Source organism: Odocoileus virginianus, chromosome 15 (genome assembly GCF_023699985.2).
Source record: "Odocoileus virginianus isolate 20LAN1187 ecotype Illinois chromosome 15, Ovbor_1.2, whole genome shotgun sequence".
NCBI lineage: Eukaryota > Metazoa > Chordata > Mammalia > Artiodactyla > Cervidae > Odocoileus > Odocoileus virginianus.
The window spans coordinates 38622443-38643929 of NC_069688.1; the positions used below are offsets into that span (position 1 = coordinate 38622443).

General features: G+C 37.2%; 1 pseudogene; it reads right to left on the reverse strand.

Moving 5' to 3' along the window:
• Positions 1–9226: 9226 nt before the first annotated feature.
• On the reverse strand, positions 9227–9682 carry LOC110121975 (ubiquitin-like protein 5 pseudogene; annotated as a pseudogene).
• Positions 9683–21487: the final 11805 nt, after the last annotated feature.

The following is a 21487-nucleotide window of genomic DNA, read 5'->3' on the forward strand; positions in this document are numbered from 1 at the left end:
GGCAAGAATACTGGGGTGGGTTGCCATGTCCTCCTCCAGGGATCTTCCTGACCCAGGGTTTGAACCTGCATCTCCTGAATCGCAGGCAGACTCTTTACCCACCGAGCCACTTGGGAAGCATATTTAGCATATATCATCAGAGCCTAAACTGAATTTGTGTCAGTATGATATGAAATGTAGGTAGTCTGTTCTGTCAAAGCCCTAATATATGACATTGATGTTTGAGAATATTTGTATTGAATCAGAGTCCTAATTAGAATATAATTGGTTGGCCACACTCTACCAAGGCACTTTTTAGCTTGTTATGCTATTTCACAATTGCATCTGCATAATATTTCTTTGGAATTGTCTCAAAAAAGAAGAGCATTCATATTCAATGTAAGCCAAAGCAGCATATCCTCTAAAATAAATGTAGTCTCTGTATCTCTAAGATGCATGAGTGTGTGCAGTCAGTTGCTCAGTCATGTCTGACTTTTCACAACCCTGTGGACTTAACCCTCCAGACTCCTCCTTCAGGGGATTCTCCAGGCAAGAATACTGGAGTGGGTTGCCATGCCCTCCTCCAGGGGATCTTCTCAACCCCAGGGATCAAACTCAGGTCTTAAGTCTCCTGCATTGGTAGGAGGCTTCTTTACCATTAGCACCAACTTGGAAGCCCGTATCTAAGGTATGGGGTCATTATTCAGATGAGCTCTGTTAGTGGGAAATGGAACCATTGCCACATACTCTGGTTTGCAACTCAAAAAAAAAAAACCAAAAACAATTTATTATATTCTGCACTGGGGTCTTTCCGGTAGAGAAGGCTCTCTGAGCAGTGCACTCAGTACTCACATGAGATTTATTTGCCTTTTTAATTGTGTATTTGTTTTCTTTTTTGATAGCTTTTGATAATCATATTTTACTCATTTAAGTCCTATATATCAGATCACTCTGGTTTATTTATGCCACATGCTTAGGAGATCAAGAAACTTATTTAAGTAATATTAACAAACTTGAGACAATTTCTTTCCTAGTATATACTGATATATTCCTATACATACTGGTATCTACTGATATTGAAATATTCTAATGAAGTTTAGGGTTTCTTTTAATGGCAAAGCAATGAAGTTGTCACATAAATGCAAGTAAATGAATTTTTAAAATTAAGTAAAAAAAAGACTATTAGAAGACAGAAACTTAAGGACCATTTTATCTCAAAAATTGTAACAGGAAAGATTTTTGTTGTTTAGTCACTTAGTCATGTCCAACTCTCATAACCCTATGGCCTGTAGCCCACCAGGCTCCTCTGTCCATAGGATTTCCCAGATGACAATACTGGAGTGGGTTGCCGTTTTCTTCTCCAGGGGATCTTCCCAACCCAGGGATCGTGTTTCCTGCTTGGCAGGCAGATTCTTTACCAATGAGCCACCTGGAAAGCCCAACAGGCAAGAGTAAGAATAAAACATTAACAATTTCTTAGATCAAGATGATAACCTAAACCTCTTTGGATTTAGCTAGAAAAAAAATGGATACAAGTAAGTGAGAGAGCAGGAGAACAGAAACCTTGTCATTTAAAAGTACCAGCAATAAATAAATAAATAAATAAATAAAGGTACCAGCAATTAGATTGAATTGGAATAATAGCTGGAAATATGAAGGGATATATATTATGTTGAGCTGGAAAAACAAATGGAAATATGAAGAGAAAAGTCAGCATCCCAAAAATCATTGAAGGAGTGACTTCTAAATATAAATTATGGATTGTACACAGACATGATTGACAACTAAACTGGCATATATGAGAGAGACCCCTGTGGGAACAACAAAAAACAAAAACTAGGCAAAAAATAAACAGGCAGAGAGAAGAAAAACAATCTATTTTTGAAAGATCAATCAATGAACTTGAAGCTGGATCAATACAAATTATCCAATTTGAAGAAAAATATTTAAATGATTAATAATAAACAGAGTCTCAGTGACCTGAGTGACAATTTAAGTCCAACATATGGCCGAAGAGATTTGCAGAAAGGTAGAAGAAAGCAAAAGGGACAGAAAACACTTGAGGAAATATTAACTGAAAACTTCCCAAATTTGTGGAAAACATTAGTTTACAGATCCAAGAAGCTCACCAAACCTCAAGTAAGCAAAACACAAGGATTCTATTACCAGATACATCATAGTCAAATTGTTGAACAGAGAAAGAGAAAATCTCAACAGCAAGCAAAGGAAAATGTGATGGTATGAATAACAATAAAATAAATGGATGATTTGTTAGAAATGAATTAAACTATCTACGCCAGAAATGATGGAATGACATTTCAAAGGATGGAGGAAAAACAAATAAGTATAGTTAAGAATTCTATATTGCACTATGCTATGCTTCAAAAATATAAATAAATAAAGATTTTTTAGAACAAAAAGTATCCTTTTCAAAAAAATTTTTTTGTCTGTTCAGTGTCAGACTGCAATAAATGCTAGCGAAAGTTCTTCAGTCTTAAAGCAAATGTCATTAGGTGGCAGTTCAGATCTGTGAATTGTGGAAGGAATTTTGGGGAGAGGAAATATTTTTAGAGTAATGATATATTTTACAGTCAGATAGATGGGGAAAAAGTGGAAGCAGCGACAGACTTTTTCTTAGGCTTCAAAGTCACTGCAGATAGTAACTGCAGCCATGAAATTAAAAGATGCTTGTTCCTTGGGAGGAAAGCTATGACAAGCCCAAGACAGCATATTCAAAAGCAAAGACATCACTTTGCTGACAAAAGTCCATATAGTCAGTGCTATGGTTTTTCCAGTAGTTATGTATGGATGTGGGATTGGGGCCATAAAGAAGGCTGAGCACCAAAGAATTGATGTCTTCAAATTGTGGTGCTGGAGAAGACTCTTGAGAATCCTTCAGACTGCAAGGAGATCAAATCAGTCGATCTGAAAGGAAATCAACCCTGAATATTCATTGGAAGGACTGATGCTAAAGCTGAAGCTCCAGTACTTTGGCCACCTGATGTGCAGAGCTGACTCATTGGAGAAGACCCTGGTGCTGGGGAGGATTGATGCTGAAGGGAGAAGTGGGTGGCAGAGGGTGAGATGGTTACAATGCATCACCAACTCAGTGGCCATGAGTCTGAGTAAACCCCAGGAGCCAGCGAAGGACAGGGAAGCTTAGCATGCTGCAATCCATGGGGTTGCAGAGTCAAGACACGACTGAGCAACTGAACAACAATAACAGACCTGTAAATTGTGGAAAGATATTTGAGGGAGGAAATATTTTGAGTGATGGATATATTTTATGGTCAGATTGTGGTAATTAAATATATTTACTTACAAAATTTCATCAAATTGCTTAATCTGTTATCATACATAAACTATACCTAGAAAAATAAGTATTCCAACAAGAAAGGCCTTCAGATGAGTGCAATAGTGTGGAGTGCATGATTTGGTTCTTACTGTGAAGAAAATAATTTCACCTAACTGTCTACAGCATCACGCTTCTAATAACTCCTGACAGAATCTTGAATAAAATTTTTATTGGAGCTTGGATCATAGTAAAAAATACCAATAATGAACGTTCAGCATAATTGTAAATAGAATAGTTTCAAGTAGTTGGTTAATTAACATTTCTTTAGGGTAAGAAAATTCCAATTTAAAATACTTCTAAATTGACTAAGATAAAATAGATAATCTGCTAATGGTACTGGAAGTAAAGTTTGTCAGTTTGTTTCTTATCAGATAAAAAAACAAAGTGTAATGGACAGAATTCTCCTCATTTTGACTTTAATATAGAAAACTCAAACTTTTAGCTTTAAAACTTATTTAAAAAATTAACGACTCCCAATAAGATAAGAGAAATAGAGTAAATTAAATCCTGAGGCCTATATACTGAATAAAGTGAGAGAAAGTGACACTTGCTCTAGTATTTAATGAACCCAAATTTCTCAATAGGTTAAAAATGTAGTATAATGGAAAATACAGAGTAAAACAAAAAGAAATTAAAGAATTGATATTAACAGTTTTGTAGCCTGTTATAATTGTTTTGTTTGTTGTTAATATGGCTGAAACATTTAAGAGGATCTTATATATTATACATTAAAAATTTGTAAACATGTAAGTAGTGTCTGTGTTTGGAAAAATAAAATTTGTTGAAATTATATTTTATTTATTAGCTCTATTTGTGCATCTATTTATAACAACTATTTTTTAAGTTTAATAAACTTAATGGATAAAACTAATAATAGTGATAAACGTGTTAGTCACTCAGTCATGTCTAACTCCATGCGACTCCATGCACTATAGCCCTCCAGGCTCCTCCATCCATGGAATTCTCCAGGCAAGAATACTGGAATGAGCTGCCATTTCCTTCTCCAATTAGTGATAAATAGAAATAGTGAAAAAACTAATAATAATTGCTCTCAATGCAACTAAATATTGGTATTTGGGAGGAGAAGAACATCACCATATAAAACAGAGAAAAAGATATCTTTCTTTGCCTTCACTCCCCTCAAAAATTCACCCATCAAATAAGCCTTGGCAGCTTCCTAGCTTCTTTAGTTCTCCTGAACCATAGCAAAGTTTCTGCTTTATCATATTTCAGGAAATAAGAGGAACCCGCAGAAAGGGAAAGACTATCTAAAAGCTTGATAATATTGACAAAGCATGATTGCTTTGGCTCCATGTGAAACTCATTCCTAGATGCAGGACCTTTTGCCAACCCCTATGATGGACTTAGCAAGTTGAGATTCTTCCCTGGAGAAGCAGAAGGAGAAATGTCTAATAAACACATTTAAAGTTCACTGATGCCTTGTGTTAAATGAGAAAGGCAAAAATTATGCAGTCCACAATAATATTGACTCCTTTCACAAAAATCAGCAAGCTGGTGAACAACAACCAGCAGGGAAAACAATGTGCAAACAGTGTACACGGGCAAAGCATTAAACAATGATAATTGTGAAGTTCTGACTTAAAAACAAGAAAATTCATGCACTCAAGTCAAAATGTTTTAGATAGAAGAAGATATGTGAACTCTCATAACAGTAATTCTTTAGGAGTTTTCTTTTGTGTCAGGCACTGCTCAAGGTCATCTGCATATATTAACTTCTTTAGTCTTAGGGTCTGGCCTGTGACTATTTCTGCAAATGTAGAATGGGGACACATAAAGGTTAGATGGCATACTCCAGTGACATAGCTGTTTCATTAGACCAAATTATATTGGAGTAAAGGTTGAGATAAATCATTAAAGGATCATAGCTTATTAGTTTAAAAGGCCCTTAAATACTACTACCACTGGTATATCTGTCCTATGTACCAGCAAATGCTAATAAAAATATTAGTAAAACAATTCAGTCTCTTTACATTAAGTTGCTAAAGCAGTAATGCATAATTTTATTATAAAGATGCTAAAAGAGAGGTAATTATGAGAAAATTTAATGACCACATTAGTTCATTTTTCTTACATTTACTCTGAAACTCTGTTTTAAGAGAATTTTCTCCTTTATTGAGCTCTGGCCATGAAAATATGTGTTCAAAGAAGAAAATAATTGGGTTCAAAGAAAAAATGTTAAAGACACAAACCAAGAATGATTATTTACTTGGACTGGATGCCCTCCAAGTTGAAAATCAAAAGTACTTAATTAAGACTTGAGACTTCTGTTGATATGGTGTGAAAAAAGCAATTTCTCTTGCTTTTAAGATAAAATGTGTTTTGTAAGTTTTCTGTCCTGGCAACAAAATTAGCACAGGTTAGTATTTTGATTAAATGTATGTAAAAATTTATTGACTCTAAGTTAAAATATATAGGAACATGTAATTCAGATGTTTAAAAAGAAATTTTTCTTTCTTAGGCTTGAGTGTTTTGGCATGGAATTTCCTAGTTGCAATCCGGGGAAAAGTAAGTACATTCTTGGTCTTTGCCAAAGGGCAACTCATGGAACAGGAAAAAAATGGGGGCGGAGTGGGGGTTTGAGCTGGGAAAGTAGGTGGATTACTCAAATTCCTCTCTAGTCCTCTTTTAATAAAAGATTTATTTATATGTGGGAGAAGGAGAATCAGGGCCATTTTAAATAGTAGAAAAGTTTATTAGTAAAGTCATTTAACAAAATATTAAGCAAAATATCCTGAATCAGAAGCCTGAGCGTCTGTGTGGATTAGCATCTGATGGGCAGAATTAGCAATTTGCCCCAAACTGCCACCAAGCTGATATTCTGTGGCATCCCTGTGCAGAGACTAGATTTAGCCAAGTCAGTACAGACAATTGAAAGTCAATTCTGGTGAAGGGGAGGTTGAGCTTTCCTCCTTAATGAATAAAAGAGACTTAGAGGCTCAGATAAGAAACTGCTCAAAACGAAAAGCCTCATTTTTCTATATGCCACATAATATGCCTTAATGTAAATATTTATTCTTCTTTCTGACATACTTCACTCTGTATGACAGTCTCTGAGTATACCCATGTCTCTGTAAATTACACAATTGCATTCCTTTTTATGGCTGAGTAATATTCCACTATATGTATATGAACACACACACACACACACCCCACACCACACCACATACCACATCTTCTTTAACCATTGCTCTGCTGATGGGCATTGAAGTTGCTTCTATGTCCTGGCTATTGTAAATAGTGCTGCAATGAATATTGGGGTGCTTGTATTCTTTATTAATTATGGTTTTCTCTAAGTATATGCCTAATAGTGGGACTGCTATGTCATATGATAGTTCTGGGTTTAGTTTGTTTAGGAAGCCTGCATACTGTTCTCCATAGTGGCTGTATCAATTTACATTGCCACCAACAGTGTAAGAGAGTTACCTTTGATCCACACCCTTTCCAGCATCTATTATTTGGTGAGGGCTATTCTGACTGGTGTGAGGAGGATTGGGATTGACATATATACACTCATGTATAAAATAGATAATTAATGAGAACCTACTATATAGGACAGGGAACTCTACTCACTGCTTGTGGTGACCTAAATGGTAATGAAATACAAAAAAGAGGGGATATTTTTATACGCATAGCTGATTCACTTTGCTGTTCCGCAGATAGTGACATAGTAGTGTAAAGCAACAATATTCATAAAACAGAACATGAAGAGCCAAAGAAGAAAGCAACTGGCTCTCCCGGGGACAGCGCGAAGGTGAGGGCAAGGTGTCTTGGCCTCTTGATCCCTTGAGGAAATCATTGACTTCCTCTGAACATGGCCAGAGAAAGGCCAGAGTGAGGGACTGCAAGGTAAAGCAGCTGGAGGAGCCTGGCTTCTCTGATTCAATACAGGCACCATTTGGACATGAACAATTAAGTCATCTTTTATCACAGCAACAATTTAAAGTCTCTAAAGTTTCATGGGCAAGGGCCACCCCAAACAACCCAATCTGCTAAAAATACATTACTGGACTCACTCAGGGAAATGATAAAGATTGCCAGAAAATTTTTTAAAAAGCTCCATTAATTTAAGTATCTTTAAAATTTTTGGTGTTCAACACTTACCACATAAAACAAAAGAAGAGTTCTATGAAAAATCTCAAAGATCTTATTTCTTTCATAGCCATTTTCTACTAACTGTATGAGGTTCTGGCTTTTATTTTAGGTCTTTTACATTATTATTTTCTCTAATATACCTTAGGGGAGATGTTAAAATTTCTTCTAAGATTCCATACTGTGTCAATATGCCATTAGGAAACCACATGTAGGTTTGTAAACTATAAACCTACTTTGAGATAATTTGATAGTATTTTCAGAGAAAATTATTAATAAGTTCTTAAAAAAATACCTTAGTTGATTCTGATTCTGCAACCAGGGTATTGATTTGCTTTTATCTTTCTCGGCAGCTCTTTTTTTTTCTCTTTTTATTGAACCTAAATGTACTCTTTCCAAAACACTCCCTACAAGCTGTGAAACATTTTAAAGATCACATTCTAAATTTAAACAAACTTAAATAAAAGAGAAAGTTTAATTTCATATGCAGAATACTTGTGACAAGCTCTAAATGGTTGCTTGGTTGTTCCTCATATTATTTTTCCCTGTCATATTTGCATACTTTGTGTCTCATGGGAAAAGAGATAACATGACAAATTTGATTTTATTTTTGTCTTGAATTAAGGGAAAATTGAAATGAATCCTGTCTACCAGTTGTATGCTTATTTTCACATTAATCAAGACTATCATAAAAAATGGACTCAAATCATAGTGAGAAGTTCAAATGGTTCAGCACTTATTGTGGATTGCTGGTAACTGCCAGTGACTGGCACACTTATTTTACAGGTTTAGTAAAATTTAATAGACAGCAATCCCTGCACTGATAACTTTATTCTAAGAAGTAGTTGAGAATATAAGCAGACTTTGAATATAAAATTAGCTTAAGTATGACTGCATATGTGTAAAACCAATTTAAAACCTTACCATAAACTCTTATGAATATAAAGCCTATCCCAGAGAACTAGGAGTAGCCCTCATAAAATCATTACAGGAAAGCTTATATGAATATTACATCTGCACCATGAGCATATCCAACTTGTAGATACCCAAATTAAAAATACTCATATCATCAGGATATTCTAAGTTGTTTTCAAAGTTCCGCTTATTAGATTGTTTTATTTTTCTGTTTCCTGATCAAGTTCTGGCATGAAAAACAATATCAAAGCCTTGTTGAATTAAACATTGTCAGATTCTGTCAGCATTTCACAATGGCATAAATGCAAGTCATGAAAATTTAGATGCCTCTGTTGCACTGAATATCAGTTCTTTACTCAGTGGAATATTCATCTTTTCATTCAGTTCAGTTGCTTAGTCGTGTCCAACTCTTTGGGACCACGTGAACCGCAGCACACCAGGCCTCCCTGACCATCCCCAACCCCTAGAGTTTACCCAAACTCATGTCCATTGAGTTGGTGATGCCATCCAACCATCTCATCCTCTGTCATCCCCTTCTCCTCCCACCCTCAATCTTTCCCAGCACCAGGGTCTTTTCCAATGAGTCAGCTCTTTGCATCAGGTGGCCAAAGTATTGGAGTTTCAGCTTCAGCATCAGTCCTTCCAATGAACACCCAGGACTAATCTCGTTTAGGATGGACAGGTTGGATCTCCTTCCAGTCCAAGGGATTCTCAAGAGTCTTCTCCAACACCATAGTTCAAAAGCATCAATTCTTCTGCAGTCAGCTTTGTTTATAGTCCAACTCTCACATCCATACATGACCACTGGAAAAACCATAACCTTGACTAGATGGACCTTTGTTGGCAAAGTAATGTCTCTGCTTTTCATTTTTATTTATTTTTTTATTTTTTTGGCCTCTAAGTTTTTATTAACATGAGTTTCCAAAAACAAGCATCCATATTAGTGTGGGGAGTGAGGGTGGGAGGAGGGGGAAGGGCAGGAAGAAGGAATTCTGCTCTATTGGTAATAAAGCTCCAGGTTCATCCCATCGTGGATTTCATAGTCCCTCAGAGACACGTGGTCCTTAAAAATCATGTACCACTTCTTCAGTACGATCTTGTTCCAACGGGTGCCAGTTTGGGCTGCGATCAGCTTCTTAAGGTCCCCGATGGTGTCATCCATATTGCACTTAACGCGCACCTTCTTCCCCAGATGGTCGTTGCAAACAACCTTGATCATCCTGGCTAGAGCAGCACAAGGCAGGGACCGGGAGGCAACTGAATCGGGACTTCAGGGGTCCCCTCAAATAGCCTGGAAGAAGCAGACGCCACAACCTCCTCGCACTGCTCTGTCTCTGCTTTTTAATATGCTGTCTAGGTTGGTCATAACTTTCCTTCCAAGGAGTGAGTGTCTTTTTAATTTCATGGTTGCCGTCACCATCTGCAGTGATTTTGGAGCCCAGAAAAATAAAGTCAGCCACTGTTTCTACTGTTTCCCCATATATTTGCCATGAAGTGATGGGACCAGATGCCATGATCCTATTTTCTCAATAGAAAATAAGCTTTAAGCCAACTTTTCCATTCTCCTCTTTCACTTTCATCAAGAGGCTCTTTAGTTCCTCTTCACTTTCTGCTATAAGGGTGGTGTCATCCGCATATCTGAGCTTATTGGTATTTCTCCCGGCAATCTTGATTTCAGCTCGTGCTTCATCCAGCCCAGCGTTTCTCATGATGTACTCTGCATATAAGTTAAATAAGCAGGGTGACAATAAACAGCCTTGATGTACTCAAGGACATCATTTTCCTATTTGGAACCAGTCTGTTGTTCCATGTCCAGTTCTAACTGTTATTTTCTGACCTGCATACAGGTTTTTCAAGAGGTAAGTCAGGTGGTCTGATATTCCCATCTCTTTCAGAATTTTCCACAGTTTATTGTGATCCACACAAAGGCTTTGGCATAGTCAATAAAGCAGAAATAGATGTTTTTTGGAAACTCTCTTGCTTTTTTGATGATCCAACAGATGTTGGCAATTTGATCTCTGGTTCCTCTGCCTTTTCTAAAACTAGGTTGAACATCTGGAAGTTCACAGTTCAGGTATTGCTGAAGCCTGGCTTGGAGAATTTTGAGTATTACTTTTACTAGTGTGTGAGATGAGTGCAATTGTGCTGTAGTTTGAGCATTCTTTGGCATTGCCTTTAGCATAAACATAATTAATAGCACTACCCCTAAAGCATGGTGCAGAGAGGCACCTCTTACTTCTGCATGACGCAAGCTACTTCCTTAGACACAGATCTCATCTTTTGACAAAAAGTGAAAGGTTTTGAAAAATACATTATAATTTGTTCTCCTGTCAGATAATAAGTATATTTTGAGATGAAGTTAGCTCTGGAGATCTATACTTCAATGATAAAGGACTGATGATATAACCCTAAAAAACTGAATCATGAAATAGTCCAAATAAATGCTATTGTGATGACATGAGAGAGAACTTTATTTGAGCCCTCCGAGCATTTCTTGCCAGTATGGAGATTGATTCTAAACGGGGTGGGCACAATGAAGGACAGAAATGGTATGGACCTAACAGAAGCGGAAGATATTAAGAAGAGGTGGCAAGAATACACAGAATTATACAAAAAAGTACTTCATGACCCAGATAACCATGATGGTGTGATCACTCACCTAGAGCCAGACATTCTGAAATGCCAAGTCAAGTGGGCCTTAGGAAGCATCACTATTACCAAAGCTAATGGAGGTGATGGAATGCCAGTTGAATTAATTGAAATCCCAAAGATGATGCTGTGAAAGTGCTGCACTCAATATGCCAGCAAATTTGGAAAGCTCAGCAGTGGCCACAGGACTGGAAAATATTGGTTTTCATTCCAATCCCAAAGAAAGGCCATGCAAAAGAATGTTCAAACTACCACACAATTGTACTCATCTCACACACTAGCTGAGTAATGCTCAAAATTCTCCAAGCCAGGCTTCAACTGTATGTGAGCTGTGAACTTCCAGATGTTCAAGCTGGTTTTAGAAAAGCCCGAGGAACCAGAGATCAAATTGCCAAATCCGCTGGATCATCAATAAAGCAAGAGGGTTCCAGAAAAACATCTACTTCTGCTTTTTGACCACGCCAAAGCCTTTGAGTGTGTGGGTCACAACAAACTGTGGAAAATTCTTCAAGAGATGGGAATACCAGACCACCTTACCTGCCTCCTGAGAAATCTGTATGCAGATCAGAAAGCAACAGTTAGAACCAGATGAAACAACAGACTGGTTCCAAATTGTTAAAGGAGTACATCAAGCCTGTATATTGCCATCCTGCTTATTTAACTTACATGCAGACTACATCATGCAAAATGTCAGGCTGGATGAAGCACAAACTGGAATCAAGATTGATGGGAGAAATATCAATAACCTTAGATATGCAGATGACACCACGCTTATGGCAGAAAGTGAAGAAGAACTAAAAAGCTTCTTGATGAAAGTGAAAGAGGGGAGTGAGAAAGCTGGCTTAAAGCTCAGCATTCAGAAAACTAAGATCATGGCATCTGGTCCCATCATTTCATGGCAAATGGGGAAACAATGGAAACAGTGTTTTTTTTATTTTTTTCAGGTTTCAAAATCTCTGCACATGGTGACTGCAGCTGTGAGACTAAAAGAGACTTGCTCCTTGGAAGAAACGTTATGACCAATCTAGACAGCATGTTAAAAAGCAGTGACACTACTTTGTCAACAAAGTCCATCTATCAAAGCTATGGTTTTTCCAGTAGTCATGCATGGATATGAGAGTTGGATTATAAAGGAAGCTGAGTGCCAAAGAGTTGATGTTTTTGAACTGTGGTGTTGTAGAAGACTCTAGAGAGTCCCTTGGACTGCAAGGAGATCCAACCAGTCCATCCATCCTAAAGGAGATCAGTCCTGAATATTCATTGGAAGGACTAAAGTTGACGTCCCAATACTTTGGCCACCTGATGTGAAGAACTGACTCATCGGAAAAGACCCTGATGCTGGGAAAAATTGAAGGCGGGAGGAGAAGGGGATGACAGAGGATTAGATGTTTGGATGGCATCACTGACTCCATGGTCATGGGTTTGAACAAGCTCCGGGAGTCGGTGATGGACAGGGAATCCTGGCGTGCTGTAGTGTATGGGGTGAAGAGTGACTGAACTGATTCTGATACTGAGAGTTGAGGCAGTATTATTTTCTGAACTTTTTATCACCCTCCTTATAATATTTATTCTCTGCTAGTCTTTGACTTGCACAATCTTTGGTTCCCTGATTGTTTGATTCCATCTTTCCTAGGAACTCCCTCTAAGACTCCAGATAAGGGATATGGTCCTGATTTCAAGTTTTGTTTCTAGATAGGATTCATCCAAGTGCCACTTGTCTAGCATAAGTAGTATTATATCCAAGCTGTTTACAAAACTAACCATTCTGAAGCACTTTTTGTTTTACTTTTTACCTGAGATTTTAGACTTTATTTGTTCTCACTTAAGAGGATTCTCTAAAAAGCCCAAGATAGATCTTTATTAGAGCATCCGTTTTGAGTAAAGAATTTACTACTCAAACTTGTTTGATTTAATCCCACCTTGATTAACCAGAGGTGAAATAAAAGGAAACAATTCACAGTAAAGCAGGGAAACTCTAGGAGCTTACTTGTTTTTCTTAATCCTGCTTAGAGGTTAAGGAGGAGAATATCACTTTTTTTTTTTTTTTTAACCATGAAATAAACCACTTCTACTTTAATAAACTACTCTAGTTTCCTGGGTTTGTGCTTGTGTGATCCCTTATGGATCATAGCCTAATTCATTATCATTCCTGTCAGACCGTTCTTCTGGAGCAAAAACTAAATAGTTACCTAAACATATTGCCTTGAACTAACTACATCAGCCATGTCTATTGAATAGCATGACTGATGATCAGCAGTTGGAAAGTTCATCATGGTATTGATGCACCATAGTTTGTGCCTAGCTACAGGGAAGATTTCAGATTCCAAACTCACTGTTTCTGGGCATATCTTGCATTACTCAGGGACAGGTGTTAAGGCTGTTTGTTTTGGATTAAAGTCCCTTTTTGTTTTGGAGTTCTGTCTTTGCTCATTAATTTATATTAGTACTTACTGGAACAGGCACTATTCTAGGTGCTGGGATTTAGCAGTGAGTAAAACAGACTGCATCTGTACCATCGTGAAGTTTGTAGTCTGGTGGAAGGGAGACAGTGCGGGAGCTGGTGAAGAGTGCAACAAAGACAAGTAGAGTGGAAAAGGAAAGAGTGTTGGGGGTACTATCTTCTACAGGGAAATCAGATAAGACATTTAATTTTTGATAATGAAATTTACAGTTGAAGAACATATATTTCTAAGAGCTCCTAATGAAATTAACCTATCAATAGTCTTTTAGTGATAACAAAATCATAGTTCTTTCAGTAAACATTTTCTCTTTCCTTTCTATGACATGTTCTTACTAGTCTTTGATACTGAAACCCACCATGTTTTTTTAAGCTGAGTTGCTCATGGTGCTAGAACATAAAATATGTCTGAGAGTATTTTTCTCCATTGTAAATGGAATAAAAGGAGAGAAAACATGGGGGTGTTGTAGGTGAATTTTTAGACATGGAACATATTGTTGCAAAATTTTGGGTGAGTTTGTGTCCATCTTTTATCAATGTCACTCTCTTATCATCTGGCACTCTTGGAATCTGTGAATGTTTGCATAAACTTTGACCTGTATGGATGATTCTGCTTGCAGACCACATCTTTTCTCACATGCTTTTTTGCCTATTAAATGGTGTAATTTTTTAGATTCTGCTCAAAGTATAGAGTATTTCCTGGCAATTCTAAACAAACTCAGAACAAGCGTTACTAATCTGAATGCCCTTTATATGTGATAGGTGAAGAACTTTAAAATTGGCAAACTGCTTTTTGAATGTCTCCTATCTGTGCTGATTTCAGTTAATAGAAGATAGAAACTTGCCTGGGCTTAGCATTGGGAGAGTATACCAAATATTTTAATGTAATTATTTTAGAGGAAGAAATCTTCTAATTGACTATAGTGTCTGGAAATCCCCTCACTGTGTATCTCATGAACAAATTTTTGCCTTGGTTATTTACTTCCAAAACTTCTTTGTGTATGATTTTGACATATCAGGACTTACATAGGTTATATGCTAACCCTGGCTTCCCAAGTGGATCAGTGATAAAGAATCCGCCTGCCAACCCTACATCTTTCACTCTTGATTCTATAGTATCCCTTATCTTGAATAGTCATTTGACACACAGAATGAATGAAAATGTTAATTCTCCTTTTTATCGTGGATAACTAACTAATATCCACTGTTGCTGACTTCCCCTTCTCTGAATGTAACACTGGAGAGACTATATTAATGTGAGTGAATTTGAAGGATTCTGAAACTTAAGAACTGAATTGAGATAAGTGTGTGGAGGCCAAACATTTTTGATTGCAGTGTCAGATAGAAATGATAAGAGCTGGATTCCTAAAAACAGCAAGAGGCTAGGGGTTAATACTTTGCTTTTGTCCCTTTCCTCATTTCCCAGTGTGAGACCAATGATAGCCTAGGTTTTGCAGGTAAATGTTAACAATTTAGTATCTGGCAGAGGGATCTGTGCTTTGAGTGTTCCCTTCTTCTCTCTACTTAACTCCAAAGATTACCTGATTAAAAAAAAAAAGTTTGATGTTCAGGACAGTTACCTGAGAGAATGTCACACAGTAGAAAAAGATGGACCTTGAGGAATAGCAGCCTGTAGTTAACACCAGAGACTCGCCCTGAGGCTTAAGTTTCCTCAATAATTTTTAAATGTGATGAAGCAAAATTAATGGATATTAAAAAATAAGAATTTTAAATAAGCATATTTTCAAACATTATAAATATGCCTTTGAAATGTTTGGATAATGAAAATACAAAATAGGAAAAGAAGGTATTAAAATAGTCAACAAATATTACATGCCAAATTTTGAAATAAAGAAGCCAACAGTTGGTTCAACACAACACTGAATTAGGAAGTCAAATATTAAACTGATAATTCTTTCAGAGGGCATTAGAAGGAGATAACCAAATATAAAATCAGTAAAAACAAAAACAAAATATGACAGTAGACAAACATGGAAAAGAAAAATACTTGGAGGGGAGGTGTTGTAGCCACATGTTCCGGGAAACAAACTCACTCTGAAGGACAATGCAGATAGTGGAGTGCAGTTTATTACACCGGCGGGCTCAGGGCAGAGTCTTCTCTTAGCCAAGGACCCCAACCAGCATTTGTGAAAATCTTTTATACCCTATGTGTATGTGTCCGAACCCACCACCCCAGATTCCTTGAGACTTACAAAGGAAAGATAAATACAATAACAATAACCTCATCATTCACGTATTATGTGTTCAAACAGTTAATAATCAATAAGCCCGCGGTTACATTCCAACCAGTTAGTAACTGATAAGCCTGTGGTTACATTCTGATAGATACTGGCCGGAGGCAGAGGTGATTAGAGTATGTTCTCTCTTAGGTGATGAATAACCTGGATACGTTGGATGGCATCACCAACTTGATGGGCATGCATTTGAGTGAACTCTGGGAGTTTGTGATGGACAGGGAGGCCTGGCGTGCTGCAATTCATGGGGTCGCAAAGAGTCGGACACGACTGAGTGACTGAACTAACTAACTAACTAACCAACCAACCTGGATACGATCTTCAAGGTTCCCCTGTCCGGAGGGTGTCTTATCCTTCCATTGTCGTTCCCACAGGCACTAAGCAGAGGGATCAGAGTCCATCGGAGAGGCGGCTGAGCACAATCAGCAAGGACAGGCCTAAGATGGAGTCCAGGCCCTAAGAATTCCTTCTTCAGAAGGAATATTAAAGAAAACACTTACTTAAAATTTTCCCAAATAAGGAAATATTTGTTCAGTCTCTGATTCATGTCCAACTATTTGCAACCCTATAAATTGTAGCATGTCAGGCTTTCCTCTCCTTCAGTATCTCCCAGAGATTACTCAGGCTCATGTCCATTGAGTTGATGGTGCCATCCAACCATCTCGTCCTCTATTGCCCTCTTCTCCTCCTGCCCTCAATCTTTCCCAACATCAGGGTCTTTTCCAATAAGTCAGCTCTTCACATAAGTGGCCAAAGTATTAGAACTTCAGCTTCAGTCCTTTCAATGAATATTCAGGACTGATTCCCTTTAGTATTGACTGGTTTGCTCACCTTTCAGTCCAAGGGACTCTCAAGAATCTTTTCCAGCACCACAGTGCCAAAGCATTAATTCTTCTATGCTCAGCCTTCTTTATGGTTCAACACTCACATCTGTGCATGACTACTGGAAAAACCATAGCTTTGATGATACAGACCTTTGTCAGCAAAGTGATGTCTCTGCTTTTTAATATGCTGTATAGATTGGTCATAGCTTTTCTTCCAAGGAGCAACCATCTTTTAATTTCATGGCTGCAGTCACCATCCCCAGTGATTTTGGAGTCCGAGAAAATAAAAGCCCAAAAGTTTGTGAGTCATCCAGCCCAGCATATCACATGATGCACTCTGCATATAAGTTAAATAAGCAGGGTGACAAATATACAGCCTTGTTGTAGTCTCCCAGTTTTGAACCAGTCTATTGTTCCATGCCCAGTTCTAGCCCAGTTTTATTTATTATCACTGTTTCCACTTTTCCCCCATCTATTTGCCATAAAGTGTTGGGACCAGATGCCATGATCTTTGTTTTCTGAATGTTGAGTTTTTAAGCCAGCTTTTTCACTCTCCTCTTTCACTTGCATCAAGAGGTTTTTTAGCTCCTCTTCACTTTCTGCCGTTAAAATGGTATCATCTGCCTATCTGAGGTTGTTGATATTTCTCCCAGCAGTCTTGATTCCAGCTTGTGAGTCATCCAGCCCAGCATTTCACATGATGCACTCTGCATATAAGTTAAATAAGCAGGGTGACAAATAAATGGTCTTGATGTACTCCTTTCCCAACTTTGAACCAGTCTGTTGTTCCATGCCTGCTTCTAGCTGTTGCTTCTTGACCTACATATAGGTTTCTCAGGAGGCAGGTAAGGTGCTCTGGTATTCCCATCTCTTGAAGAAAATTCCATGGTTTGTTGTGATCCACATAGTCAAAGGCTTTAGTGTACTCAATGAAGCAGAAATGTTTTGGAATCCCTTGCATTTTTCTGTGATCCAGTGGATATTATCAATTTGGTCTCTGCTTCCTCTGCCTTTTCTAAATCTAGCTTGAACATCTGGAAGTTCTCAGTTCATATACTGCTAACACCTATTTTGAAGTATTTTGAGTGTTACCTTGTTAGCATGTGAAATGAGTGCAATTGTATGGTAATTTGAGCATTCTTTGGTATTGCCATTCCTTAAGATTGGATTGAAAACTGACCTTTTCCAGTCTGTGGCCATTTTTGAGTTTTCCAAATTTGCTGGTATATTGAGTGCAACACTTCAACAGCATCATCTTTTGAGATTTGAAATAGCTCAGCTAAAATTCCATCACCTTCTCTAGCTTTGTTAGTAGTAATGCTTCCTAAGACCCACTTGACTTCTCACTCCAGGATGTCTGACTCTAGGTGAGTGACCACACCATCATGGTTATCCGGGACATTAAGATCTTTTTTGTATAGTTCTTCTGTGTATTCTTGGTTCCTTTTCTTAACCTCTTCTGCTTTTGTTAGGTCCTTGCCATTTCTGTCCTTTATTGTACCCATCTTTGTATGAAATATTCCCTTGGTATCTCTGATTTCCTTGAAGAGATCTCTCGTCTTTCCCATTCTAAGGAAATGAATAGGGTATTAGAAAATTTTAAACAAAGCTCATGCACTAAACAAATCAAAGTATTCACACATGAATTTTCAATCACTTGTAAACCTCAGAGCTCAAGAATTATAATTAAAGTCCCAAGAAAGACAGCACATTGACTTAGATTTTCCAATAGCATCACTGAATGAAAGAAGAAAACAGGAAAGGTTTTCAAAGATTTGAAACAGAAATACGGGTGGTTGTAACCAGTCATTATAAGGAAAAGCAACAAATTTTACTCTTCCACTTATGAAATAACCATTTATCTTCATCATATTTGCTTTCCAAAGCACATAAATGGTAGAAACCAAGAATGAAAACCCTAGGACGATGCCTATCTGTATGTGTGGTGATAGAGGGGTAGGACTTTGGGGCAGAAGACTAGAGGGAAGTGGTGGTTTGTTGTGGTTCTTATGGTCTGGTAGATAAATCAAGTAAAAATAAGTATAAAAATTAACTTATAGGAAAAATAATTATAAATACACACCTTAAATAGCTACACATAACTATTGATACAATAAAAATTAATAGGTATACTTCCAGTTGAATATGGTAGAGTGATTAAATGTTTGTCTTCCACTCTCTCCTAAAATAATACTTGTATGTGTATTTTCAGTCCCTCATTTGTGTCTGACTCTTTGTGATCTCATGGACTGTAGCTTTCCAGGCTCATCTGTCTGTGGAATTTTCCAGGCAAGAAAACTGGAGTGGGTTGCTATTTCCTTCTCTAAAAATATATTCTCAAATAAACTTAAATAACAGTGGGCAAAAAGAGAAATGGAAGGAAGACAACATTGGTTGAGAGGTGTCAACATAATTTTGGAGGGTGAAAGTAAATCACAAAGTGGTCACTTACTGAAAGCTGAGGATGCTAAAATTTAAGTGTGGCAAAGGGGAAGACAAGAAAAAGATTATTATTTGCTTCCCCCACCCACAATGATCAGGATTCTAGGGCCTGGATACTTCTGGGGAGTTGGTGCTCAAAAAAAGTGGACTAAAAAGTTAAAAGGATTTGTGGAAAATCATACATAGCTTCCTCCATTGCAATGGCCAAACAACTACAATTCTCTCACCATGAAAAGACAAAGAAAACTGAAAAGGAGATTCTACACTCAAAGACTCTAGGCATAGCAAGGGACAATGGATGGGGCATGTTACTGAAAACAGAGGAATCATAATCAGTGTCTACATTCATGGTAAATAACTGTGGACTCACTTCTACTCATCTTCCAGAAGCTATTAACAGGACTTTAGCCTTTATTGAAGAGAGAAGACTCCTTTGTGGAGAAATTAGATAGTATAAAGAATTTAGCTAATGGAATTAGCTGTCTCTCAAAGGAATGGGTGAGGCATTTTGTCTTATCATAATATATAGTGATGTGCCCCCACTAAAACCTCCAAGTTAGCAAACCATACTATTTGCTCAAGATTTTCACTCTCAACTATAAATGAATAGCCATGGACCTTTAGATATTCCAGACAGCATCTTATATAAAAGAAAAATGAATAAAACAAGTTAAAAAATTTTAAAAATATTAAAACTTGCAAAAATACAGTATCCCTAGAGATAGAAAGTGACATGTATTTATACAGTAAAAATTATATAGAAAGGAACACTCAGAAAACAAGGAAATGTTCTTGGAATGACAGTATGAGAGCAGAAGAAAAAAGGTGGAAAAAGTATGGAATATACAAAGAGTAAGCTTAAAAATGCAGAGAGATGAAAAAGTCTTATGATAAATAAGAATTTAGAGAACAGATCTAAGTAAGTTTGTATCTTGGAAATTATCCAGAAACAATATGAAAAAAGAAAATGGATAAAAGATAATAATTGAAGATATATTAAAGGCTGTCACTTCCTACAATACGTAGGACTAAATGTTCTACAAATATTTCTGCTATGAAACAATTTAAGATACTGGGTGATATGTGAATCATCTCTCAAGCTGTTATAATTTTGTAATGTTTGAAAACTTTTTTTTTTAATACAAAGCTGAATCAAGAAAATAAGCAAACTCCCATCCAGGCAAGAAGGGTCCAGGAGCATGAATCCAGTTTAGTTTCTGTGTTGAGTTCAGAAATGCCCTAAGGGCACTTGCCTCAGGAACTTGAGTTTTAATGGTTGCAGTGAGGAAAAGAAGTAAGACCTAGTGTCTGTGCAAGGTAGAAAATCAGAATAATAGCCCTACAGAGAGATTAATGAAGGTCTACAATCTCAGTGTCAGAGAAACTAAAAATAATCCATTCTCTAAAGGCAGTTGTTTGACGCGCTTGCCGCAGCTTTGGCACTTGTTTGTAGAATGAAAAGTCACCCCAGAGAATTCATAACTGTAAGTTACCCTCATGCAAGACTGCTTTAAATTCCCACTACACAGGTGATATCAAAAACATCCAACCTTGGAAATTAATTTGATGAGACCCCAAGTTAGGAGCACCTTGAACAATCACAGATATTCTCTAGGGGATTGGACCTTGACAGCAAGGCTCATAGAATTCACTCAGATAAATCAGCGCACATGTGCTCACAATTAAAAAAAAAAAAAATCTCAAAATGCTAGAGTAAAACAGCAGTCTACCTTCCTTTCCCCCAGAGATAATCACTTTTACGCCTTCAGTCTTTTCTTCTGTTCTTTAACTTCCATATTTGTAAAGGATATAAATAAGCCACATATTTATTCTGCAGTTTATTTTCTGTAGATGAGACTCTATTATCTTATTACTATGTAAGAAGAGCATTTTAGTTTTTTTGTCTGCCTCCCTGCCCATGAGTATTTGTTCACACACTTACAACAAATGCACATTCACTACTCCCGGTCACATAGTACAAGAATCTTTAAATCAGTTTTAGAGTTCTTGAGTTTTGATTATTTTGAAAAAAGGCAGTTTACATTTGAGCCACAGGGACTATATTTGTAATCAAAGTATAGCTTTTTTCCTCCACCGAAGTAAAGTTGTATCTCATCTTTTCATTAGCTCTTTTTTATGTCCTATGAATCTATCATTAATTTACTCCACAGGTACAAAACTCCTTCAGTGCGGAAGCACCTCAGGTCATAAAACCACCTGCATTTCTAGAGAAACCCCCCTTAGCGCCCTCAGTTCCCCTGTCTGGTTCACTTGCTTTCTAGCTCTGCTGCCCGCTTACAAGCCTGGTTTTTATTTCAGTGAAATGCTGAGCACCTTCTTGGCCACCTGCCTAAGAGTCCATGATCCTTGGTTCCCCTGCATTTCTGTAATTACTTTTTAATTTATTCATTTATTTTTGGTTAGTCAGTCCTCCAATAACATACTAAGGAAAGTGTGCATTGGATTCTATGTTTATAATGTTTGCATGTCTAAAAACATA